Source organism: Zosterops lateralis, assembly GCF_965231275.1.
Source record: "Zosterops lateralis genome assembly, chromosome: 1".
In the NCBI taxonomy this organism is placed as follows: Eukaryota; Metazoa; Chordata; class Aves; order Passeriformes; family Zosteropidae; genus Zosterops; species Zosterops lateralis.
In genome coordinates this window covers 152,713,401-152,740,110 of record NC_139762.1, presented here as the reverse complement: position 1 = coordinate 152,740,110, position 26,710 = coordinate 152,713,401, and the positions used below count along the sequence as shown (strand labels likewise).

Here is a 26,710-nt window from a genome sequence, read left to right as displayed (position 1 = left end):
GGACTGTCCTGCTCAAATGCAGCGAGGAAGGATGGATGGAAAAGTGACTATGGGAGGACAGGTGAATTTGACATAATCCTCAGCTTGTCTTCATTGAGAATCAGACCTGAGTTTGTTGCTGTCAAACCCTGCGTACAAACAAATAAATCTTCACATCTCTGTGCATTTTCTGGTTCTATCATCATTTTCAGAGTGACAGGAGTGATGCAGATGAATGCCAAGACATAGCAAGAGACAAAAGGCAATTCATTAAGCCCCAGGCAGATAAAATCTGCACCCATTCAAATATTCAAAGCAGACCAATCCTCAGTGTTGTGTTTTAGGGTGGATTTGTCCCAATCTATGTTGGGTTCAGGTCACTCTGGACTCCTGACACACAGTCCAGACAGCAGTGAGTGGAATCCTGCTTAAAACAAGAGGTTCATGTTCATTGGGATGACCCACAGCCTTGTTTCCATTGACTCTACTGGCTGCAGAGTCTATTGCCTGTTAAATATGAGAACCTAAACTCTCAGTTCATATGGAGATGGATGGACTGTGCACTTCCAAAAGAGAGCAGAAGAGCCCATTTTAGTTCTTTTATGAGGGACCAAACTGTACTCTACAGAACACCTTGGTATTTCCATCTCTATGAGCTTCAGTGACTTAATTGTATGAGTTCAGCTGGTTTGTTTGATCTTCTGGAGAAACTCGGGGATTTCAGCTTCCTCTTCTGGAAGTTTCCCTCCCACCTCAGGTTCTGGGGCCACTTGATACCTGACAACTTTGTGCCCTTCAACTTTCTCTGGGAGAGTGGCAGGTAGGGAGTGCAGAAGAGAGAAGATATGTAAGAAAAGGAGTTTGGCTTTTCCCATATTTTGCAGAGACTCCAAATCAGAAAATTGAAGTGTTCAGGTTTTTTTTTGCCACTGATATCTCCTGAAATATTCCAACTGCCTTCAGCAGAGTAACCTGTTTTCAATACTTTGATTTTGCAGACTCAGCAGCAGAAATGGAGCAAAAACTTGGGAAAGGAGAAGATGCACAACTACTCCATATTTCCAATTACTATTTTTAGGCATCGAGCTTTGGCACAAAAAGGGAGAAACAATTACCAGTACATAAAGAAGTCAAATGTTCAGCATCCCAGTGTTTGGTGAGTAACAAAGCCAGCATGCTTGGCAAGGAAATATGTTTATGGATCAGATCAGGCTCTTGAAGCACATAAAGTATCTCTCACACCATCATTGCTTGAAGTACCCGTGTTTGACAAAGAGATCAGAAAGAGTTCAGACAGGAAATCTCAGTGAAAGAGGATAATCCAGAGTGCTTTTCAGTGAGAAATAAACAACAGGACTGCTTGTTGCTGTAAAATCCATTACAGATCAAACAACACAGATCAAAAGGGGGGGAAAAAGCCCTAAATGAAGAAAAATCAAGAGAAGTCAAGGCATGCTTTCAGGTACTTTAAACCAATATTTCACAGTACGATGTTCATGAATACAAAATGTTACTTTTCAATGTTAAATAAAATATCTGGCAAACAAGCATGGCTATAAAAATTTGAAATTCAGTTGAAAGTCTCATAAATAAAACTATACATTAACAAAATGGGTGTCATAGATAAAGAAAAAAAGTGTTTTATGTGGGAAAAAAAGTTTGACGTCTTCCCTTGGTCTTGTTTCTGCTGAGTTTGAGAGAGGTTTAGACAACAACAGCTAAAGTCTTGTTTTTCTTAAGGAACTTATATAGTGACTAATAATTTCATAATCTACCATATTTTACTACATGAAAATACATTCTTTTTGAAAACAAGTTTCAATAATCCATGTGACAGTTTAGAAAGATGAAATTACTTCAGAAGCAATTATTATTGAGCTATCTTTGTCTCTACGAGGTATTTGTCACTTCAGAACAATTTTTTGTTGCTCATTATTTGACTATTTAATGACCTTCATGTATTCATCCTCTGCAGTCTGCAATGAAGTAAAAGAATGGTTTTCCCCTTAAAGAAAAGGGAATTAAAGCAAAGCAAATGCAAGAGCATTTCATGATGTGAAGGATTTTTTTTTAACTCTCTGTAATTCTCACTTTCTGTTTAAATTGCAAATCTAACCTTCATTGTGGAACTGGATTTAGCTGTCTGGCTGAACCACCTTATCTCTCTGTATAATGTTATTTTAATGGGCACAAATCTAATGTATATATTTTGGAAACTGTGGACTAGATTGTAGAAACTAGAGCACAGATATCACATTCAGTGCATGTAAAATTCAGTAAATATCACAAGAAAGCTGACTGCTTCAGTTTTTATACTGAATTACTTTACATTTCGTGAGAAACTATCCTCACCCAGACTTCATGCAAGCCGTGTGCCTTAACCACATTACTGAATATACAATAGATAAAGTGCAGTGTTGGAGTTTTTTATTTCATTCAAGTGAAATAAATAAATAAAAGTGTTTGCGCCGTGAATAAAAATTTGTCCTTTGGGATACAGTGTAGTTTTTCACATAATTATGGCATCGGCCTGAAGGCAAACTGCTGGAATGTGGAGGATTTTGCCTCACAGGAGTTGTTTTACAGCCTGTCAGTCTGATCTCAGTGTTGGGGTGTGTTCTGGAGAGGATCACCTGGGGCACCATCACAGAACCTCCAGGGGACCAGGGGACACAGGGCTGGGAAAGGCAGGTCCTGCTTGGCCAAACTCATCCCATTTTACGACAAGGTGACTCCAGGGATGAGGGAGAGGCTGGAGATGTCTATGTGGATCTTAGTCAAGCTTTTGTCGCAGTTTATTCCAACATTGTGATGGATAAAGTGCTTGCTCAGGGCTTGGGTGAGTGCTCTGTTAATTGGGTAAAAAACAGGCTGAGCAGCCAGGCTGGGACAGTGGTGGGGAATTGAGTTAAATCCAGCTAGGGCCAGGCACCAGTGGTGTCCCCCAGGGTTAAAAATTTGGGTCAGACCTGTTTAATATCTTTGTAATTGATGAGGATGAGGGAATCAGGAAGTGGTGGAGTCACCATGTTTGGATGGATTTAAAAAAACATTTAGAAGATGTGGCACTTTGGGACACATTTTAGTGGGAATGCTTGTGTACATGACCCTAAAAGTCTTTTCCAACCAAAACAATTCTACGGTTTAATGATTCTGTGAGTTTTTAAACACATTTTTGGAAAGGTCCAGCCAGCCTTGTGGTCTGAGACTTAACTACTGCAGCATCCAGGCAGTCCCAGCTACTCAATTAAGGAGATGTTTCCTCTGTCCCAAAGAGAGTTTCTGTCTAAACCCTCAGGGTTCTGCACAGGCACTCCTTGAGCAGCAGTGGCTGTGTGTGCCTTCCAGGAAAGGGGAGGCACTGTGGGAAGGCAGAACAGGCAGCAATAGCTCTTAGCAGGGTGGAACTGAGTCATTAATTGTTACCTCAATGGTGTGTTACACCAGGAAGACTCAGATGAACTAAATCGTGACCTGCAGAACTAAATCATGTGGGAAGACAGATGTTTTCTCTGATGAATGAGGTCTTCTACCTAAAAGAAATAAACTGTTTCCTAACATTATGTTACAGATGCTAATGCATCTTTGCACAGCGATGGGAAGTGATTTGCTTTGGGAAGACTCACTGCATAATTCCTTGTTCCCTGATGTTGCTATTCAGTTCTTTATTATTGGGATAATTTTTTTATTTGCAGCTAAAGCCCTTTCTGTTAAAAACTTCCAGCCTCCACTGTAAGCAAATGCTTCCTAACTGATCGATTTGGGGATTTCCTCCAATTAAGGTAAAATGGAGAATATATCACAGCCAAAATTAACATTTGCTTACTTGCCTATGTAATGGGTGACATGTGGGACTGCAGTTTTTCAGATGGGTCTCCAGGAGTGGAACTGTACTGAAATAGGTCCATATAGACAAAACATGTTATTGAATACAATTTTTCCAGGCAGAATCTCCCAGCAAAAGTGGTGCTGGCTACCAAGGGAAATGACTAGGATTAGACAATTTCTCTTCACAGCCCATTTTGGAATTCACCCGTTATTAGTTCTGACAAACCCTTTTTCTCCCCCGCTCCGGGGAAATTCAAAATTAGAGGCTGCTGCTTTGTTTGGTACATTCAGGGAATTGTACCGTTTAAATATGCGTTAGTGTTCGTACATAATGTCAAGCCAAAAAATGGGAAAGCAAATGAACTGGTCCTGGAGGGAGTTCTGCAGATCCTGGTTTTTCCAAACACTGCTGATAGCAGCAGATACTCACACAACCAATGATGGTGAATAACCAGAAAGGCTGCACCAAATCACAAGCATTTCCAGTCACAGATATTCTTTAGACTGTAGGTTCCATAACCCACTAGAAATTTTGTCTACTTTGCATTTTGTTTATTTATTCAGAATAGAACTGGAAACCCAGTTTGATTCAATCCAGTCAGGCAAGGCTGTTTACAAGGGCATGTAGTGACAGGACAAGGGGGAATGGGTTCCAATTGAAAGAGAGTAGATTAAGATTAGATATTTAATATGAGGATGGCGAGACACTGTTACAGGTTTCCCAGAGAAGCTGTGGCTGCCCCAACCCTGGAAATGTCCAAGGCCAGGTTGGATGGGGCTTGGAGCAGCCTGGGATAGTGAAAGATGCCCCTGTCCATGAAAAAGGGTTAGAACTGGGTGATCTGAGGAAAAAAATATAATTGGGTTACTTTAGTTTTTTATAAATAGAGGCCAAGAATCCAAGCAGCAAAAGATAAACATTATCTCTTTAGAGATAATGTTGGACACTAGGAACACCAGAGCAATAAGGGACTCACTTTTCATTGGTGCTGTGTATCAGGCCATTCAGACCTTTTGCTATAAGAAACCCACATCTTCACATTTTTATTTGTAGAAATCAAATGAAATAAATTATTTAGGGGTATATTTTCAAATGTTTTAAGGATACATGTGGTTTTGCTTTAGTTTGGCTCTTTGGTGTTGTTGTTTTTTTTTTTTTCATTGGATTGCATTGCTGTTCAGAATTAAACTCAACTGGAGGTTAAGAAAAGGACATGTAGGTGTCCTTTATGATGAGTAAAGTTACAAAAGGTAATAAATAAAACATGGCATCACTAACCACTGAGACATCTGGGGCTTTTATCTGCACTGTAATAAAATACTTTAACAGTGAACATATGTGATACTTCAAAAAATGACCTTTGCCAAGCAACAAGATTTTTTTCTCCCTTGTCTAGAAGAAACCCACAAAACAGTACAGAATCTTACAGTGTTTGGGGTTTATTACCTCTTCTTTTGCTGTTTCTTACAACCTAATGCAACAGTGATGAAATATTTTGGGGAGATAGATCCAGAGGCTCTGCTTAAATACACAACTGTGAAAACATCCCCAAGGCACCAGAGAAACCAATGGCTCCAGATTGTGCCCTGCAGGGTCCTCACCAGATACTCACTTCATCAGAACAAGTTCTTTGCTGTATGTGGAAGAATGGGGGCAGGAGAAGTAAAGCACTAACAACTTACAGAAACACCTTCGAGCTGGCAGCAGGAGCTGCGTGTTTTGCTCTTTCAGTGGTTTAGGCTTTGCACCATGAACTGCTGGTGGGGAGTCACTCCACTTGTCCTGGTGAGAGATCCAGACAAAATTAAAGTTTATGTATATAAGATCATAGAATAATTTGGATTGGAAGGGGAAAGATAGTTTAGGTCGGAAAAGATCATCTCATTCCACCTTCCACTGGACCGGATTGCTCAGAGCTCCGTCCAGCCTGGCCTTGGGCACTTCCAGGGATGGAGCAGCCACAGCTTCTCTGGGCACTGTCTAAAGGGTTTTTTTTTAAAGTTGTGATCTGTTGTTTCAGTGTTCATCTCTTTGCCTCCACAGTATATTTTAAAAATACCAATGAATGCTGAGATCAAATCCATCAGACCCTGAGACTCCCACCCACCCAGGTTACCTTGGTGGTATTACCTGAAATATTGTACTGTTCCCTGAGGAATCATTCTGGGGTGTCTCATTTTGGAGTTTCCTCTGCTGCTTTTGCATCTCTCGTCACAATGGCCCTGGTGACAGTTTGATCTTACCCTGTCTTTTCTGTGACAGCCACTTAAACTTCATAAAAAGTGCAGCTTCATTTTTTTTTTTTCTTCTTTAGTTGCAAAAGAGCCACAAAAGAGTTCCAAACATCAAAATTGCATCAACATATTGACGCATCAATAGTCACCCAAAGTCTCCTTTATGTGAATGGGACACTTTTTGTGCTTTTGTAGAAGTTTTCCATGACTCTGCAGACTCAGGTATTCTCCCCTTGGCCCAGATGATGTAGAAGATGTCAAGACCAAAGTGACAATTTCACCCCTTTTTGATTCAAACAACAATCCAACACCTTAGGAGTGCCCAGGTTTTTTTAAAAAATCTTGATCTTCATATTTTTTCTCCCTAAAGTGTGTCTTTTTTTTTTTTTTTTCTTCATAAACCTTTAGTTTTCTTGAGGGAGGCATGAGACTGACCTCAGGCAGCAATAATTATTCTTTACCTAAATTTATGTGCCTCTAACCAGCAATAGAAATGTGACAAATGAGTATCAGTGGAAACTGTAAACTCCAGACTCCCCTGGGATTTAGCAACTTTCTTAATGAGAAAAACAATAACCATCCCAATCCTGGGAGGGTTGAAGATAAATGACTGTCTGTTGTTGATATTTTGATCTATGGGACAAATATGGTGTTTCTATAGAGTTTATATAAAGGCAGCTGAAACCCACAGGCTGTGTTCTTTGCAGGTAAATCCACTTGATATCACTAACAGAGAAAAGCAGAAATATGTTTTTAAATCACTGCTTTTCAAAAAGGAACAATTCTCCCCCCTTCTCTTTATTCTTTATTTCCATTTTTTTCCCTTTTCCATTTCTTGAACTAAGGGACTAGCTAATGGTTGAAACAATACCTGGAAGATTATATTAAAAAATTCACAGCTCTCTTTTAAACTGTCCTTTGGACAGCCACATAAAAAGGCTCCAAAGGCCAAAAATCTTCTTTAACAGCCACAAAAAGTTTTAGTAGGGAGGGGGGAAAAAAAAAAAGCTCATGTAAAGAGACAAATTCTAATGGATCTCAGAGGGAGAATTACAGTAATATTTCACAGAATTTCCAGTAATATTCCTATTTTTTCCCTTAGCTTTCAGACTGTATTGTCACATTCTGTGATGTAATATCATTATATTGTATGAAGACTGTATATCACACTTACTTTATTAACCCAGACAAGTCATTTTCTGTCTGATGGCAAGTTTCATGGTGTCAAAATAAAAGATGTTTTTTCTCTTGAACAGAGCATTGTGGCTTTACTGATACAATTCTCTTGTGGTTCAACCTCATTTGGGAACTGAGGTCTGAAAAACCACTCCCTCATTTCTCCCTGGTGAGACAGGAGAGAGAATCAGAAGGGTAAAAGTGAGAAAACTCACTTTTATTATTTGATTATTTCATTATTTGAGATAAAGACATTTTAATAAGTAAAAGCTGCACACACCAGCAATGCAAAATGAGGAATTAATTCCCTGCTTCCCATGGGCAGGTAGGTGTTCAGCCACTGTCCTGGTTTGGAAAGACAAGTTTCTGCTAAGGAAGGCAGGAGCCTCGCTTGGAATGGAGAATGTAAATCCCCTCCCCCCAAATTAATATAATTTTGAAATGAAGGGGCTTTCAGGCAAAGATATGGGAACAGGAATAACAGTTCTTTACTACGAAAATTAAAATAAAAATATAATAACACAAAAAAGCAAACAAACAAAAGAAAACACTGACAGAGTCAGAATACAACCTGACACCCTGTTGCTCAGGCTGTTGGTGTCAGTCCAATCAAGCCCTCCTGGAGTGACAGATGTGGTTCTGTTGGAGCAATGATCCTGTAGAAAGGTGTAGTTTCCCTCTGAAGGTCCAGTGGTGCTGGGATGGGTCTGATCTCCCTCTGGGAATCCAGTGCAAACAGGCTGTCCTGGTGTTCTGAATCTCAGGTTTTATCCAGGTGGGAATGCTGGGCTCCTCCCCCTGGGTGGAGCATCTCCCCATGGGATGATGGAATTGTATCAGCCCTGCAGTGAGCCTGGATGGCCCATGAACAGCAGAGATCCCCTGGAGGGAGGATGGGTGTGGGAGAGATAAAGAACACTGCCCCACCTGGTTTTAACAGCTGGTAATAGAATACAGAATTTTGGTTACATCCTGCATTGCAGCCTGAGACAGCCACTCACAGGAAAGTTGGGCTCTATTTTTAGGGGAAGAAGCATGAGAAGAAAGCTATCAACAGATTAAGTACAATTCTGGCAAGTGGAAACAGCGGAACTTTCCATAGGGTTGATTTTGTTTGGATTTTTTTCTTTAAGGAATTTAGCATATAAAACTATTTGCCATATAGGATTAGCCACTTTCAAAGAGTTAAAAAATCCAGATTAGTATTGTTGAGGACAAAGTCTCCTGAGTAGTAGCACACATCTTGTCAGGCCCGGAAAAAGCATTTTAAAAATTCAGTAGCATCTGTCTTAAAGTTTCCAAATACTCAGGAGCTGGAAGCCACAACAGACCCAACACAGTGGAGGGGCTGTATCATCCAATCAACTGGATTTTCACTGAACACATTGACTATGCCAGCAAACAGATTAAAAAGGGAAAGCAAAGGAGAAGAGACACATTTCCACAGTGACACACACCACATTTTTCTCATGAACTGTATTTTTAGTGCCCTCCTATCTCATTTCACTCCCCATTTAGCATCATTCTTCCCCAAACTTCTGATTCTTTCTCTCTTGGGGTGATTTTATCCTGTAGATCTCTGCCTCCACCATCTGAACTTTACAACATCTTTTTTTCCAGATTTTCCCTCTCTGTAGCTCAGATGTCAAGGGGTTTTAGGCAGCTGGGCTTTAACAGTTGTGCTCACTTCTGTGTTAGATCTCAGGGATTTTATAACTGTCCATTAAAAGCAAGGGGGAAAGAAGACTAAGAGAAAAGAAAGTGTTCTTTAAAAAACTTTATTTTATAAAACTGTTGTAGCATAGCTTTGGTTACATATAGTGCAAAAACAGCCAGGTGAGACCAGCAATGGAGTCCATAAGACAAAGCAGGTCTTCATTACACATGAACAGTGGTTGTGTGATCATGGAATAAACACTAAAAGCTTTCACCAACACTGCTGAGACTTTTGTGGCTTACCCTCCAAATTACCTCTTTCTCCTGCTCTCCTGTTCCACTCCAGGGGTTTTACCTCACCTGCAATCATCCCTTTGGACCTTCTGACATGGCCCAGCCAGTTCCCCTGGCTTATATTTTTTTATATTACACTTATTGGCTGTGATAGAAACCAGCAAGAGGCCGTTCTCCCACTCCCAACCTCCTGCCTCCATGTAACTGATAATTGAGTTCTGGTTGGGGACCATTAACTCTCCAAAGGCGTATGGAAATGCTTGCTCTGACTGGTGATCTGGGAGATTTTATTGTCATGATAACCATCTTGCTTTTCTATTCTTAGCTCCAGTTCTTGCTTTTAGTGCCTGCCATATCTCAAGGGGTTTTGCAGAGACAGAAGTAATTTTCTGGAGAAGGATGTGAAAGTTTCCATGGGGCACAAAGTACGGAAAGGGAACGTGGTCAAGTGGGCAACAAATCAGGATATGAATCAAAGGCTGCTAAAACTTAGGGGAACAATAACATAAGCTGCAGGGGCTTTGGGTCCTGGGAGGCAAATTATATTTTATAATGACACGGCTTGGTGTACAGGGCAAAAATGTAAAAATATCACAGATTTTTTTGTGAAAAGCTGTGTTCAGTAATATGTAGGAGGGACTGCTGAGAGCAGGAGAGCAGCGTATTTCGCAGTACTTCTCTTTAATATTTTGCCCCTTTAGTTGTAAAGTGTTTTACTGGGAGAATAAATACAATCCTTAAATCCTTCACTATCAACATAGTCTGGGTCCAAACCAAACAATGCACACACCAGCAGCAAGGCTCTGCTCCTGATCAGGCAGGGAATTAATGAACTGAGAAGGCAGTGCCAGGATTGCCTCTCTTGGCCACATGTAAGGAGAAAACTCTGCTCCAAAATGAGCATCTGTGTTCTTGCTTGCACAGATCAAACCCCTATTTATACCATCACAAGTTTGGGAGAAATCCATGGGAGACTGTGAAGAGGGAAAAGGTTTCAGTGCTGTGGACAGAGTAGTGGAAGGGGAAAAAGTGACTTTCTGAATTTTTCAAAACCTCCTCACCACTCCAGACCTCACTGGATTGTATTCCCAATTCATCACCTCCTTTTGCTCTCTCTCTTTTTGTTTTTAACCTGTATTTCTCTGAGGCCTTGCAACACTTTCACATTTCCCCCCTGAAATTCTATCACATTTTTGATGCTTTAAGGGCTGGAAATGAAAGGGAGATTCCCAGAGGTGCCAGACAAGTGTTCTGCCTTTTGGGGCCACCTCACATGTATTTTTTTGCCACAGCTGACAGAACAATGAACCTTCTGATTCAATTACAAACTTCCATTTCCCCACACCAGGAAAAAAGAAGCACAAACCCCACGCACACTGCTCATTAATAAAGCAGAAAAAAAGCTCACGTACAGGCAATGATTAACTAGTTGTGAAGAATAACAACATGCTAGGATGACATGTGCAATTTTGCTTCTCAGTGCTCCTCTGTTGTCCTGAAGTCTTTGGAAACTGCCAATGCCCTTCAGAAGAGGGAAAACCTCAAATGGACTGAGTAGCTGGAGAAAGGCAGAAACATTCACCTCATATAAGAAGCTGAGAAAAATGAAGTGATTCTTCCTTTCCTGGTTGTTTTTCAGCTTCTAATATAAGAAAAAATTGATGATTTCTAGCCCATGGACGCTTGATAAATGTTGGTGATCATGGAAGAGGGGTGGCTGACTGCCAGGAGAGCAGGATACATCCTGTTCATGTTTTAAAGCACAGACTATTTGATGCCATTTCTCAGTAAGATCAAAGATCAGAAACCGAGTTCTATTGTTATGGATCCAACAGGGAATTGGTTATACCTGGAATCCACCTGACTTGGAGGAACAAAACACATTAACTGAAGAGTTAGCAACAGTTTCCACTCCTGTCTATCTTGGCTCAAACATGAAAACCTGTTTTCTCTTTACTATATATCCATATGATCTGAATTCTCTTCAGCTGGTGTTCGACCCCCTCCCCATGGATGCATCTTCTTCCTCTGAGTTATCCCAACAAATCCTTTCCCACTATCCAGTGCCAGAGTTTTCTGACCATAACCCACGGATCTAATTTATCAGGTGTCATCTACAGTGAAGTTCTTCACAACAAAGTTTTCTGATTTTAGTAATATATAAGGCCATTGATAAATCCTTTAAGGACTTTAGGGAATGGAGAGTGACTTTTTTTTCAGTCTTTGCACTGTGCTTGCATTTTCTCCTTTGGGGACCTTAAATATTTCAGGGCATTTATAAAGATTGACTTCTTCTGCCTTGCCTGCCTACCTCTGTAGAGTATTTTATTTGGTCTTACGTCAAATGAAGATGCAGGCTCAGAAGGTTAGTAACACTTAAAAGCACAGGAAAGATCAATATGGGATTTGGAAAAGTGGGAAGAAGCAGCCCTGATGGAACTTTATAGCCCACCAGAGAGTGTTTTTATCTTGGAGCTTTGTGAAGGGAAAATCAGTCTAGATTCACCCCACCTAACCGAGGCTCTAAATTTTGAACACAGCAGCCCTTGGGAAACATAAGAATCTCCAGAGGGTAGTACAGTCTATCCCAAGATCTTTTTCCGCTGACTGTAATAGGAGCTGAAAGTGGCTGTGCTCATTTTTAAATGCTTAAAGTAAGATAAGGTAAATCTGGGCTCAGCAGTGAATCCAACTTACCTGTAAAGAAAACGAGTGCTAAACCCTGTAGATTGAAGAATTGCTGAGTCTGTGCTCGGAATGTGCAGGACTGGAGGATCCTGGCACAGCCTTTCCAGCACTTGGTGTTGCTGCTGAGCACGTCAGAAACAGCCCAGTGGAATCACAAAGCCAGGAAACAAAAGGCAAAGGACATCCCAGACCTGCCTGATATTTTCCCACCTGCTGCTGTCAGCACTGTCACTCACCCCAAACTTCTGCCTTTTGGTAACTGCCTGGTGGTCAGGAATTCCAGGGGCTGTTCTGGTTCATCAACATTCTCCACGGAGTCTTTTTTTGCTTAGTTTTCTTTCTTCATCTAGCTGGATCCTACACAGTTAGTGCCACAGTTAGACAGAGGATTGCAGTAATCACTCCTGGGGTCTTGTTTCAGCAAACTCTCCTCTGCTCTTGTGAGACCTCTCCTGCAGCACTGTGGCCAAATCTCAGGCCCCCAGTACAAGAAAAATGCACTGTTGGAATGAGTCCAGAGAAGGCTGGAACACCTCTGCTATGGATCCAGGCTGGGAGAGCTGGGGTTGTTCAGCCTGGAGAGGAGAAAACTCTGGGGAGACCCAAGAGTCCTTCCAGTGCCTGAGGGGGATCCAAGAGGTCTGGAGAGGGACTTTTCACAAGGGCATGAATAGCTAGGATGAGGGATGATGTTCTTAAGCTGAAGAAGATTAGGTTTTAGATATTAGGAAGAAATTCTTTATGGTGAGGGTGGTGAAGTACTTGCACAGGTTGCCCGGAGAATCTGTGGATGCCCCATCCCTGGAAGTGCTCAACACCAGGCTGGATGAGATTCTGAGTAACCTGGGGTAGTGGCAGGTGGCCCTGCCCATGGCAGAGGGATTGGGACTATAGATGACCTTTGAGATCCCTTCCAGCCCAAACCATTCTGTGATTCTTTGATCCTGCTTTCATGTTTTGCAGCCAGCACCATCCAGGGTCCCCTGGGCCCTCTGGTTTGTCTCTACAGGGGCTCTTCCTTTTCTCCTCCAGAGTTCAAATCCTGCAGGGAAGTCACTACACTCAGCATGGAAGCACCTCTGCAGCTACACAAACACATCCAGACCCTGTAGGGTGCCTAAGCTGTGTCACCTCCTGAGACACACAGTGCAGTGGTAGTAGTGACCCATATAATGCCCAGCTCTATCCAGTAAATGCCTGCTACAAAGTCTTTCATTCATATCTACACACTGTGTGAACAAAGCATGGGGAAGGATACTCCAGCTATGCCTGTCATGAACTTTTTGGCTCTTTCCCTTGAAATAAAAATGAGAATTGGCACAGGGATGATTCAAGATATCCTTCTGTACTCTTGTGATTCTTGAGCATGAAGAGATCCCATTAGACTGTCAAAGGGAGCAGGAAGAATTTGCAACAGGAGATTGAAAATTCAAGCAAAACATTTTGAAAAGTGATTTCAAGATGGGATGTTGAGGAATTTCCCCAGGTAAGACTCCCTCACCAGAGGTGAGAATTCATTTTTAATAGTGTTTACTTCTGAATCCTCAGATATTCCACTTAGGGTGCAGAAGAATGACACTTTTAACTTTTCAAATGGAAGAAAGAAAAGAAAGAAAAGAAAGAAAAGAAAGAAAAGAAAGAAAGAAAGAAAGAAAGAAAGAAAGAAAGAAAGAAAGAAAGAAAGAAAAGAAAGAAAAGAAAGAAAGAAAGAAAGAAAGAAAGAAAGAAAGAAAGAAAGAAAGAAAGAAAGAAAGAAAGAAAGAAAGAGGAAGGAAGGAAGGAAGGAAGGAAGGAAGGAAGGAAGGAAGGAAGGAAGGAAGGAAGGAAGGAAGGAAGGAAGGAAGGAAGGAAGGAAGGAAGGAAGGAAGGAAGGAAGGAAGGAAGGAAGGAAGGAAGGAAGGAAGGAAGGAAGGAAGGAAGGAATTTCTAATGGAACTAACAGATTATGTCTTTTAAATATTCATTTTCCTACACATTTTTCCTGAAACCTCACTACATGACCTTCCTTGTTCTGTTTCTATCAACCAAAAAACGTGTTTACCTTGGTGGTAGGTTCTAATTTGATTTCTACATATATCTATAATTTCAAGCTATGATGGTTAGAGATTTACACTGAAACAAAGATTACCTATCCTATTTTCTAAATGCTACCTGATACTCTTAAACTTGATATTCCAGTTACTGACAGCATACAAGGATCAGGAATCCCCATCCTTTATTGTGAAACTCAGCAATCTCTGCCATTGCTGTGTATAATCAGCAACCAAATTACTAATCACCATCACACTTTTATTCATCTGCTTTCCATGGCAAGGTGAGGTGGAGTTGGCCCAATGTCCAAAGCAAACGATAAATTCTAGAACCAGTAAAACAAAGCAGAAGCCAATTAAACTTCCTTATTATGTATTACTGAGATGCCCCAGACCAATTATAACCGTATTTCTTTGTGGTCTAATTAGGTTGAGCTCAGTTCCATGGCGTGGAAGCCTGTAATGAGTGAGCACATGAGGAGCACAGCCCAGACTCCATGTGAGAGATCATTAATATGCTCTGAGCTGCTGCCCGGAAAGAGACTGCACCTCATTATGTGGGTTAACGCACTTAAACTAAATGGATGAATTGCAGCCACTTTCACTGTTTCAAGTCCCCTTGGACTGACAGAACTGCAGATTAACAAGTTGTTAGAGAGTGATCTACTGACCCGCTCCATCCTTCTTGGCTTTCACTCCATCCGCTCTCGGAGGTGCGAGATGCTGAAGTGTGGAAATGTGTCAATCACTGCTTTTTCAGTTTTGTGCCTTTCTCTGGTGTTTGCCTAAAATGTTATCAAATTAGGTGAAAGAGCAAAATAAAATACTTGACATGGCCAATAACTTCAGGTGGCTTTGGATCAAAATGCAGAGGAGATAACAGGAGCCCTGCTAGCACAAAACAGCTCAGGAGAAAGGCTGAACTCCTTTCAGCTGGATGGGGCTGTCTAAAATCAGCATATTATAGAATCAGAGAATGGTTTGGGTTGGAAGGAACCTTAAAGATCATCTTGTTCCAACCCCCTGCCATGGGGCAGGGATACCTTCCACAAGACCAGATTTCTTCAACATGGCTTTGAACACTTCCAGGGATGGGGCATCCACAGCTTCTCTGGGCAGCCTGTGCCAGGGTCTCACCACCCTTATAATAAATAATTTCTTCCTAATATCTAATCTAAATCTTCTGTCTTTGGGGTTTATATCATCTGTTTAACAGGCTATGAAATTATGATGAGGTAGAAAATCTGTATTGAGACAGACTGTCAACGCCTTTTGTCAATGGAAGGAAAAAAATGGATATGAAATTATAGTAGTAGGAGCCAAATTAAATGAGGGAAAAAAATAAACAAACAAAAACAAACCCTGGGATTTTGGGGATTTCTTTTTCTTCCCCCCCCGCCCCCTGTTGGTAGTAGATCTTTGAGACTTGTTTTCAAGCCACAACATCACCAGGAAACTCCCTCAATGGAAAAATTAGGATTGAAGACTGTGAGATTATTAGGGAGAAAAGATCAAAGGTACTATTTTCTGTCTCCTATTTTTTATGGCCAGTGCTGGTGACAGAATACTGAGTGACGTGCATTGAGGCAGTAGAATTGTCCTCATGTCCTACCTTGTGCTGATGAATGCATAGAAGGTTCCTCAAGGCTTCCTCCTGCTTAGTCCATGCAGCTGTTTTCCCAGCACAGCAGATTTAACAGAATCATAGAATATCCTGAGTTGAAAGGGACCTACAAGGATCATCAAAGTCCAACTCCTGGAATGGTATCTGCTGTAATTCTTTTCACACGTGTCATAAAAGGGGAGAAAAGGACTAGAAATTGTTGAAGAGTTGATGGTATGTACAACACTATCAGCTTTGAGATCTATCTCCTTTTGTGGACTGAGCTTTAGCAAACAGTTATTTTTAAAGTTCTCAGATCTGAGAAATTTCCCTGGCTCCTGCATGACTTTTCAGTGGCAGCATGAGGCACCCAAACTGGTTTCTTTTCTCATGTTCCATTTGTCCTTAAAGTACCAGAGGAAAAACTGTTTCCTATTCCACCCCAGACTAAGAGGACCTGACAACTTAATAATTGAACTGGGTACTTAGCTCACTATGCCTCTGATGTGCCTCTTTTTAATTGATTTTGTCAGGATCTTTTTAACTTCTCTTCCTCTGCTGCCAGCACGCTCTTGCTTCTCATAATGTCTTTGCAAAGAGGTTTTATTAGAATTTTCCCTTGTCATATTCCATTCTCACCTATTTGTTACCAATTAACCCTCCACACCATGGTGGTTTGCAGGATCTGCCAAATTGAGCTGCCTGCTGTTGGAAATCTTTGAGCTCTGTGTCTCTGCCAGAGATATTGTAAAGAAGAAGGAACTGTGCCTGCATTTTCTCCCAAAGCATCAGTAACAAAAACAGCTGCTTAATGGCACTGTTAGATATATTTTCCATGAGGAGGGCAAAGGAAAATGCACTCGTGAAGTGACTAAAGAAATAGAAAGCAAATCTTTCGTTGCAGTTGCAGCAAAGCTTGCAGTCAATGGCTCATTGCCCAAATGGAGATCGGTAACAAGTGGTGTCCATATTGGAGCCAGCGTGATTTAATGTCACTAGAAATGACACAGACAACAGGACTGTGTGCAGCCTTCTGCAGGTTTGTGAAGTTGATACACCAAAAGGAAAGGATGCAGGGCAGGGGGACTTTGACAGGCTTGGGAAATGTGAACTGTGTGCAGCTAAACAGGCCAAGAGCAAGGTCCTGCCCCCCCATCAGGTGAGGTCACCCAGCAGTTACTGTTGTGGGCAAAACACTCGACTTGGGGAAATTAGCTTAGTGAATTCAGAACAAGATGATAAGAAATAAACCCAAATGTTAAAACACCTTCCCCCGCTCCTCTCTTCTCCCTGAGTTTGACTTCACTCCTCAATACTCTGTCTGCTCGCCCTCAGTGGGGCAGAGGAACAGGCAATGGGGCTTGCAGTCACTTCATCACCCATCTCTGCTCATCCTTCTTCCTCAGGGAGAGGACTCCTCACAATCCTTCCCTGCTCCAGTCTGGGCTCCCTTCCACATGAGACAGTTTTTCAGGAACTTCTCCAATGTGAGTCCTTCCCATGGGCTGCACTTCTTCACAGGCTGCTCCAGTGTGGTCCTTTCCATGGGAGGCAGTCCTTCAGGAACAGGCTGAGCCCTCCTGGGGTGGGGACAATCAACCCTGCTCCAGTGTGGGCTCCTCTCTCCACAGGCTCACAGGTCCTGCCAGGAACCTGTGGAGCCCCAAGAGCTGCAGGGCCTTGGCTGCCTCTCCATGGGCTGCAGCCTGGGCTACAGGGGAATCTCTGCTCCAGCACCTGACCTGGGTGACATCTGCCCCTCCATCACTGACCTGGGTGACATCTGCCCCTCCTTCACTGACCTGGGTGTCTGCAGAATTATTCCTCTCACACATTCTCACTCCTCTCCTCTGGCTGCTGCTTCGCTGCTCAACCTGGAGAGAAGAAGGCTCTGCACAGACCTTTTTGCACCTTTCCAATATATGAAGGGAGCTTATAAAAAAGACAGAGATTCTTTTCACCAGGACGTGTAGTGACAGGACAAGAGGACAAGAGAGAGATTAGACATAAGGAAGAAATTGTTTCTAGTGAGGGTGGTGAGGCCCTGGCACAGGGTGCCCAGAGAAGCTGTGGCTGCCCATCCCTGGGAGTGTTCAAAGCCAGGTTGTGACAGGGCTTGGAGCAACCTGCTTTAGAAAGTCCCTGTGGCAGGGACTTGGACTACACAATCCTTTAAGGTCCCTGCCAAACCAAACCTTTTCTAATTGTATGATTTACCACGAATATACTGTTTTATAATGACCTCATGAATTGTTTGGGGTTTTTAAGTGATATTTACCATTATGACCAGGTCTATAATACACAACAGCCCATCTTTGTTGCCACATGCTTTCCTCCTTGCTTGAAACCAGACAACAACCTCTGTAGTTTCAGCAGAGAAATTCTTTACCTGGGTCACTGGTGCCAAATGATCTGCTGTGTGAGCTGGCTCAGGGAGAGCTCAATCACACTAATGAGGTAATCACTGAGCTCCTAATGAATGGGATTAGTGACTGGGCAAGGACTGTTTGTCCTGGATCCCTTGTCCAAATGCAGCTCGAAGCTCTCAAAATATTTGCTTGCAATCAGCTGTGAGCTGGGTTCATTTCAGCTCTCACTAACTAGATGAAATTATTTTCATCTCTGCAGGATTTGCCAAATGTGCTGATGGAGTCAGCCTGCAGGTTGTGGTGGAGAGAAGAGGGGAGTTCTATTTCAGAAGTAAACTCTCTGTGGTAAGGTAAAGCTGCAGGTGTCATAATTTCTAATTTCATGCCAGCAGGAAGCTTAGCTGGAGAAAAAGAAGAAGAGTATCACTCTATTCATTACCTTTTCTTAATAGCAATTAATGAATATTTAATGTGACATATACCAATCCAGGTAGGTAGATTTTATATAGCTAAAGAAAAGCCACCAGAAACTGTGACTTGTGTTTCTTCTCCAAATCTGACTGTGCTGATTTAAGAAGTTTCACAATTTTGACCCTGAATGAGCTCAAACACCTGCAAGATTTCTCTGAGCATTTTCTGTGCTCAGCCTTTACTGGTGAAAGACTCTGTCAGCTCTTTGGAAAGGGAGGATGTAACTGAAATCAGGAAATCAGTGCAGGTGAGAATCCAGTTTAATATTTGTTATTCTTTTCTAAAACTTCACAGTACCCCAAACTCCATAATATATAGAGGTAACTTTTTTTTTTTTTTTTTTTTTTTTTTTTTTTTTTTTTTTTTCTGGTAAGAAATGTTTTTGCTAAAGGATTTTACTTTCCCCTTTTTCCAAAAGATTTTACTTTAAAAGTGTAAATATATATATATAAGTTTGTTAAATTGTCTTCAATAATTCTTATGGCATTTTAATTAAAACCATTTTTAAAATGCTTTATTTACTGGAGGAAAACTGCATTTATAATACACGACACATTTAAAGATGAATTTAAATGGCGTTTTCAATCATGTTGTCAGGAAAAACATTGTGGATGAAAATGGAACAAAATCACAAATGTTCGTTGCATTGGAATTTATTAAATGAAGTCTAGAGCAAGATTTGGCATTTTTCATGAGAAATCTTGCTTGGTTTTTTTTTTTAAAGGCTGCCAAAAAAATCGTAATAGTATATTTTGTTTATTTGTCCTGCTCTTTCAGTGATGTTTCTCATGAATAAATATGGTGTTCTGAGCACACAGTGGGATCAAACAAGCATCTCATTCATGTGTTGTAAATGGCACATGTAATTGTGGAAGTGCTTAGCTGAGATACAGCAGAGCAAATTCTAAAGCAGCAGTGCACAGTAGGGGAAATCTGAGCTAAATTAATTTTTAAACGTACAAAAACAGTAACAAAACAAAAAAAAAACCCAACAAATAAAGAACCAGACAAACATCTTGACTTTCACGGTTTTAAATGAGCAGAATTGGAGATCAGGAGTGTGTTAAAAACACAAATAAATAGCGATGGATTAACAGCTACTTATCTTACAGCACATTGTACAGCAAATCTGGAGGCAAAGAAATAGAATTCCTTGGGTACAGGGGACATAATTAAAATCTGTAACGTAAGGTAAAACATGCCTACCATGAAGGGGGGGAAAAAAATAGGCAAAATTATTCACAATGATACCAACACACAGTATAAAACATAGCTCTTCTTTCACACAATTAGTGCTCGTTGGCTACAGCAGGTTTAATGTGATGTGATCAGTGGCGCAGACACGGACGTGGGGCCTGAATGTGCAACGCCTTGAGGATCCATTCCACTTCCCAGGGTCACCATGGGCTCTGCAAAACCAAGAACAGCTGGTGAGTATTCACAGGATCCCCAGAGAACTTCTGGTCACTGATGGAAGGGTGAGTGCTCCCAAAAGGCACAGTCAACAACAAAGTAGATTAAGCTCAGGAAAATGTGTTTTCACTGATTCCAGTCTAAAGTAGTTGTGGAAGTGGAAGGGATGAGAAGAGTGGGACAGATTATCCACAAAGGTTGTGGACTCCTCTTCCCTGGAGACATTCAAACCCGGGTTAAACAGGATTGTGAATAACTTGGTCTAGGAAAAGATTCCCTGCCTGTGGCAGAGAGGGTGGAATGAGATGATCTTTAAGGTCCCTTCCAAGCCAAACCTTTCCATAGTTCTGTGGTTCTATGACTGACAATACAAAAAAAAATATCCAAATTAATCAAGAAAATACAGCATATAACCTGCTGTGGCAAGGAAAAGAGTATATTTCGTGTTCAATGCCAGCAGTTCCCATACCTGAAGGAAAGTGCATTTAGTTTTAAAAATATTTTTTTCTGCAAAATGAACAAAGAATAGAAGACAGAGAGTGACACTGGTGCACTTCAAAGGGCAGAATATAGCTGAGAAACTGTACTCCATGCAATGAAAAAATGAAAACCTTAGGCACTTCTTCTGACTAGGAACAACACATTATTACTTGTAGGCGTCTAATTAGAGATCAAGAACATGTAGATCTAAACAATAAAATGTTTACACTATTCATGTAGGCACTTAATGGAATTTAAAAAGGCAATTTTTGATGAAAGAGTCTATTTCTTTCCAATTACCGTAAAAAAAACCCAAACTTCCTAAGAAAGACATCAGCAGCAGGACAGCACCTCCAAGATCAGCCCTTTGCACTTCTGAGGTTGCACAGATTGTGTTTCTGGGCTCACCACCCATGAAACAGCCCTGTGAGTTTGTAGGAAGCATCACTATGGAATCCATCAGCAGGCTTTTGTAGTGTTTGTATTTATTCTACCTCTGCTTCCTCAGTGACTATCTTTGTGTACACATGCAGTGTAAGAAAATCTAGTTAAACTTGTTAGCCAGGGTGAGGAAAGGAATGAAAAGCTGGTTTGTCATTATTATTACTGAAGACATAACTGTTAACAACTTCTTTTCTTTTTTTCTAATTCTTTTTAATACAGGTGAAAGCCTTGGAAACACTGTTTTAATTATGCCTTACTGCAAACCAACAAGGTGCTAAAATAGACCATGATCAGACACAAAGCAGCCAAATACAGACACAAACATATTTTCATTTATGCTAATTTTTAAACCGCTCATAATAAGATTGTTCAGATAATATTTTTGATACCAGATGTCCATTATGTGTGGTGCTGCAGATACAAAACAGAGCTGAGGGTTCCTGCATTGTATTCACATGAACACCCCAAAGAGGCAATAGAAACACTAATGGGAAGGGTACCCTTCTGAAGATGACATTCATCCCAGCTAATTTAAGGTGTAAGCACCTCCATCTGACTAGAATGACTCCCAGGCTCCAGGCTCCTATTACAGTAATTACAGATCTAATCAATACAGCCAAAGATTTTTAGGGTTTTTAGGGCGGGGATGATTTGAATAAAGTAATCAACTCCATTTGACCTGAATTTCACTGGCTGGTATTGACTCGCATTAACTGCAAAGGGATCTTCAGGATGACTTTCTCAAATGCAGAAAGGTTCACTGTTGACATCTAAATTTAGCTGCACAAATTCAGCAGCCAAAGTCCTTTTAATGTCACAAGAGGAGTTGCTCGAGTAACTCATGTGAGTAAAACACTCTGCAAAGGGGGTAGACACCACCAACCATTTAACCTTTCCTTTCTTTTGTGAACTATTCTCACTTTCTGTCTATTTAATATTTCACAGCATTTAATATTTCTATTTCACAGCATTTTTTAAAGAAAGGCTCTAAGATGAACCTTGAATGTCTCTTCCAACCCAAATAATTTAATGGCATTATAAAAATATTATATAATGCTATCCTATTTCTGCAAGTGCCAGTCGACAGCATTCACCACCTGCTGAAGTTACAGAATCACAGAATGATGATTCTGGAGATGAAGCAGTGCTGTGTCCAGCTGGATTTTCAATAGCTCCAAAGCTGGAGGCTCCACAACTCTCAGCAACATGTTTCCCTGTTTGGTCAATCTTATACTAAAAAAAAAAAAAAAAAAAAAAAAGTGTTTTCATATACTCAAAAACAATTTCGTGTTTTTCAGGTTGTGATCACTGCCTTTTGACCTGTCAGTAGAAACCACTGAGAAGAGCCTGCTTCTACCTTCTTTATCCCCCTGGCCCAGGTATTTATGGATAGGAAATGTCCTCCAGAGCCTTCCCTTCCCCAGGCTGCAGCCCCAGCTCTCTCAGCCTCTCCTCCCATGGCAGAGAGCGCCTGTGCAGGCACACACACACCTCTGTCCAGGAGAAAGAGAGCACAGTCAGATCCTCTGGAGCTTGGACAGAATTCCCTGTTAAAAAAGCATATTATAAAGCTGGCTTTTCACAGATATTAAAATGAATACTATAAATATAATTGTACTATATTATCTTTTATTAATAGAGTTTAGAAAGGTGATGAATGTATTTTCTGATTGTACCATAGTGTTAACAGTAAAAAGACTACTTTTTTTTTTTTTCTCTTTGTAATATCTAAGCTGACCAAACCAGAAAATATGGAGAGAAAATCCTCCTACACTCCTGAATTGATTGAGATTGAGACAGTGATGAAACAAAAGCTACAAGAAGGAATTCACTGATCTCCTGGAATCAGAAAGACTAACAGGAGCCAACAAGGACTTTATCTAATGAAATGTTAATTTGGTACAATGGGGCGAGTTTCAAAGCAACGAGTCCAAAAACCAAGAGAACATCTGGACTCAAAGGGATGTTTGAAAAATGCATACGTAAAAGGTTAATCCTTAAAAGCAAGGATTTTGAAGGAGTGAGCGTGTTTTTCTGGTGAGGCACTCTCAGCCAAGATACTTTTGCTGTACTATCTCTTAATTGTCTATTTTTTTTTTATTAAACTTATAAATTTTTCTAAGAAAGTAAAACTCGTTTTTCACATCTCCAGGCACCGGGATGAAGAGAACCAAGGACTGAACATGAAACCAAACCCTCTGACCAGCACAGGCCACTGCTCTTAGCAGGCTCTGCAGCTTCTGGGGATTCTGAATCTTGATTTTCAGGGAGGGAAAATATTTAACATTGTAAAAGCCATTTGAGTGAGAAGTAAGTAATCTCCAGGCTTGGAGTGCAACAAGAGAGATTCTGCAGACACAAACTGGCTAAAAGATATTCTGGGCCAAAAACCCAGCAGACTTCATATATGTTTCAGGTTACTTGAGGATAAAAATGAATAAGAGTTACTGAGGGAGAGTTTGAGTTCTGTCAAAATGTTAGATTTTGATTTAAGATTTTTTAAAAATTTTTGTGTGGTAATATTTTTTTCTGAGTTTAGCAGTTCTGCTTGTGGACTATACAGTCTTGTCTTAGTTGCAATACAAACAGAGAACTAAATAACAATCTTTAGAAAGAAATAAATTAAAATTATGCTGGAATATATCCCAGGTTTTTTAATGTCTGGGGAAATTTACCAGTAAAAACATGTCTGACTTGAGGCTTTTGTCTGTATTTCCATGAGTAATTTCTATTGTTTTCATAATCATTAAAAGAAAACAAATATATTTATCTTGTTGGGGTTTTTTTGTTTGTTTTTTTTGTTTTTTCTTCATGTGTAAAAAGAGAGGGCAAACAAGAAAAGGACACTGTTGCTGTCAAGGTGCTAAAATTATGCAAGCTGACAAATCCCTTTACTGAGAGCTGTAAAAATGAACTGTAAAGAGAGACATGAGGTAGCTCAAAATGCATCAGGAACCTGAGGCAAGGATCCATCCTCCAGCCCTCTTTGGCTTTGGAGAAGTATCTTTCCCCTCCTTGAGGTTTACAGTGTAGACTGTGCTCATTTATTTAGTCTGGGCTGTTCTGGCTGTAAATTAAAGAGGTGGTCTCACGGGAAGATAAATTATCCAGAGTAATGAACTAATTTGTCCCTACCTGCTGTTGTTTCAAACCAAGTGAGTCCTCTGTCTGGGCAAACATGAGGATGCCTATCACACTGTGTAAATAAACTGTGATAACACAACCTTTGACATCTGCAGTTTTATATGGATTTAAGACTTTCTCATGGATACAAATCCCAATGAACTTCTCTGTTGGAGGAGGCTCACCTAGATAAATCACAGTCCATTATTAATAGTAGATGACCATTTTATAAGCAAAAAAATTTTGGGAGGTTGAATGCTTCTTTAAAAGCGTGAAGCAATGACAATCATCAGAAGCTGACTGAGATGATTGAAGGTGGCCCACGAAATTGCCAGGTGGAATTCTGCCCCGGTGAAAAGGGAAGAGATGATCCAAAGCTCGTAAAAGTCCATTCAAAAACTCCCACTGACTTTCTCCAGCCTTGAATCAGGCCCACTGGAGAGTTCTTGCAGCTGCTCTGCAAAGCCACAGAATGAACAGATGGATTTTGGTGGTGAGCACTGAAAACACGGACATGAAAATGGTTCTTCAGGTTATTTAAAGGCTCCTTCCCAACACGTCAAACTCAGGTAGGGAGGGAGCCTGTGCCAGTGCTGGACCCTCAGCACGGCAACCTGAACTGCAGCCCAGAGAAGGGAAATGAGCCCTTGACTTGATTTTCCCTTTTATTTTTTTTGTTTAACTCGGTTTTGTTTTCTCTTATTTTGATTTTTTTTTTTTTTTTCAATTTTCTGGTGAAGCTGTTTCCAAGGCATTACTGTCTTTTGATATTTTCAAACTGAAACCTTCCCATGTGAGAATTCACACTAATTAAATCCATGTCACAACATACTTTATTTATCTGCTTTCCTCTGAAACTGTTGCATACTTTATAGTTTCAGATGAGCATTGCAAAGTAGCTTTAAATACCACAGAGCTGAAATCCTGCAGCATCATCCCATCCATGATGTGAATGTAGAACCTAAATTAATCTGTGAGGCTGACAGTGGAGACAGCATCTTGTAACACAAGGATCTAAATTTTCTATTTCTGAACCCCCTAGGAGAGTATTAAAGGGAAAGCAGGAAATCTCTGCTTGTTTACATTTTTCTGGCTCCAGCTCCTTGTAGCTGCTAATAGTCTGATTTTCATTTCCTGACAATATGGTAAATATACTTTGTTTCATTGTTCAACAAGATTCAACAGATCCAAGAGCTTTGCATATCAACATCAGATTTATCCTAAGTCAGATAACCTTTCTCTGCAGTTGGGGTGCAATTCATGGCTTAACTCATTTGAAATTAATCTCTTCCATCTTTGGTGGCAGGGAATGGCCTCTGAAAACCCTTTCTGAGCACTTTGGTGAAGGTTTCAACACGGGCCTGATATAATGGCTTTATTATATACATAAAATTTAATGATGTGTTTTCAGGGCAGAAAAAAAGACAATAAGACAAGGAAAAGAAGAAAAGGGTCACAACACTAAGAAAACCTGTGGTGTTTCCTGCCTCTTTGAAGCTGGAGTTAATCAGATAGCAGATTAGTCTGAGAATTACATTACTGACATTCTAAACCTTCCAGGCCTTTAGCTGGGCCTTTTTTTCAAGAGTAGCACAGGATGATGAGATTTTGCCTTCAGTAAAGACAGTTGTTTCATCAGTTAAAGTTCATCTCTTTAAAGAATCCTTCCCACTAATTTTCTAGGGAAGGAAATGATCTTTTCATTACAGAATTTCTTTAGTGCACGAGTGCCCACAGCAGGAGCTGCTGTTCTTATTCAGCCACACTGGTCATTTCTGCTTATCCTGGACTTCTAACAGCAGCTTCTTAAAATAGGACAGGCCTAATAACCCAAGAGTCTTCTGTCAGAAAAAAAAAAATGAGATGGCAGGGTGATGATATACCCTGTGCAATATAGCTTAATATTCACTTACACTTTTATTTCCCCTGTGCATTCTCTTAATGGCATCAATGGCTCCCAGCAGCCCTCTTTGATTCAACTTCACTGGAATTATTTCTTTTTCTGTTTAGAAAGATGCCCCAGTAGAAATCCAGGTCCTTTGAAAGACTTGAGTATTTTTGATATGAAGTGCTTCAAATTTGGCAGCTGCAGACCATTGTCAAAATAGGAGTTTTAGATAAAGATATTAATGCATGGGTATTTTTCAGGGAGCATCACAAGAGCATAGGTGTTTTTTTGTGGAGAGGATGAGTTAACCCTAAAGCAAAATTAAATCAAAGAATTATATGATGCTGGGAACAAAACAAAACCCCAACAACAAATCCCAATCCCAGGCACTCTTTGGGGGTCCAAGAAAGGAGTTGTCCATCCAAGCCAGTCCCTTGGGATTCACTACACTAAAAGAAATCCCAAATATTTTCCATCTTGGTATTTGAAGTTAGTCATGGGCCCAGCAGGAATTTACCCCTGAGCATTTCTGTCTGACCCCTAAAGGTTTGTTTTAGCAGCGCACGATATATAGCAAAGCTTTTAAAAATGTGCAACTCATATAAACCTGTAAAAAAGGTCTGCAGCAATTCAGAATTTGCATCTGGGAGGCAAAGCTGCAGAAGATGACATAATAATGGCAAGAGATATAACAGGTGATGTCACATTTCAGAAGTGAAAATTGCTAGCTGAACTTGGGGAATCATGAGAAAATTCATTTCACAAAGGTGGAATGCCCAGTGCCTGGGAGGTGACATGTAATGAATTAGAGTAATTTTCCCCAACCTGTTAAAAACAAATGCTGTTATAGAAGTAGCAGGGCCATTTGCATAAAGATTTTTAAATTACCTGATGTTGAATATGTGAAACATCAGGTAATGACATTGCAAACTCAGCTCTGATTAAATGGCAAGTGAAGAGTGAATCTCAGCAGCATTGTCTTATCACATTAAAACAAGGGGAAAATCTATTTATGAGTGACCTGACCTCATTT

General features: G+C 40.6%; 1 protein-coding gene across 9 annotated transcripts in view; it reads right to left on the bottom strand.

Annotated features, from left to right (window-relative positions):
• Positions 1 to 18,429: 18,429 nt before the first annotated feature.
• TSNARE1 (t-SNARE domain containing 1) overlaps positions 18,430 to 26,710 on the bottom strand; it is a 469,882-nt gene continuing 461,601 nt past the window's right edge. For all 9 annotated transcript variants that reach the window (XM_083862443.1, XM_083862445.1, XM_083862441.1 and 6 more), the window contains one exon: positions 18,430 to 19,738. The gene's annotated coding sequence lies outside the window, so the exon portion shown is untranslated. The remainder of the gene's footprint in view (positions 19,739 to 26,710) is intronic.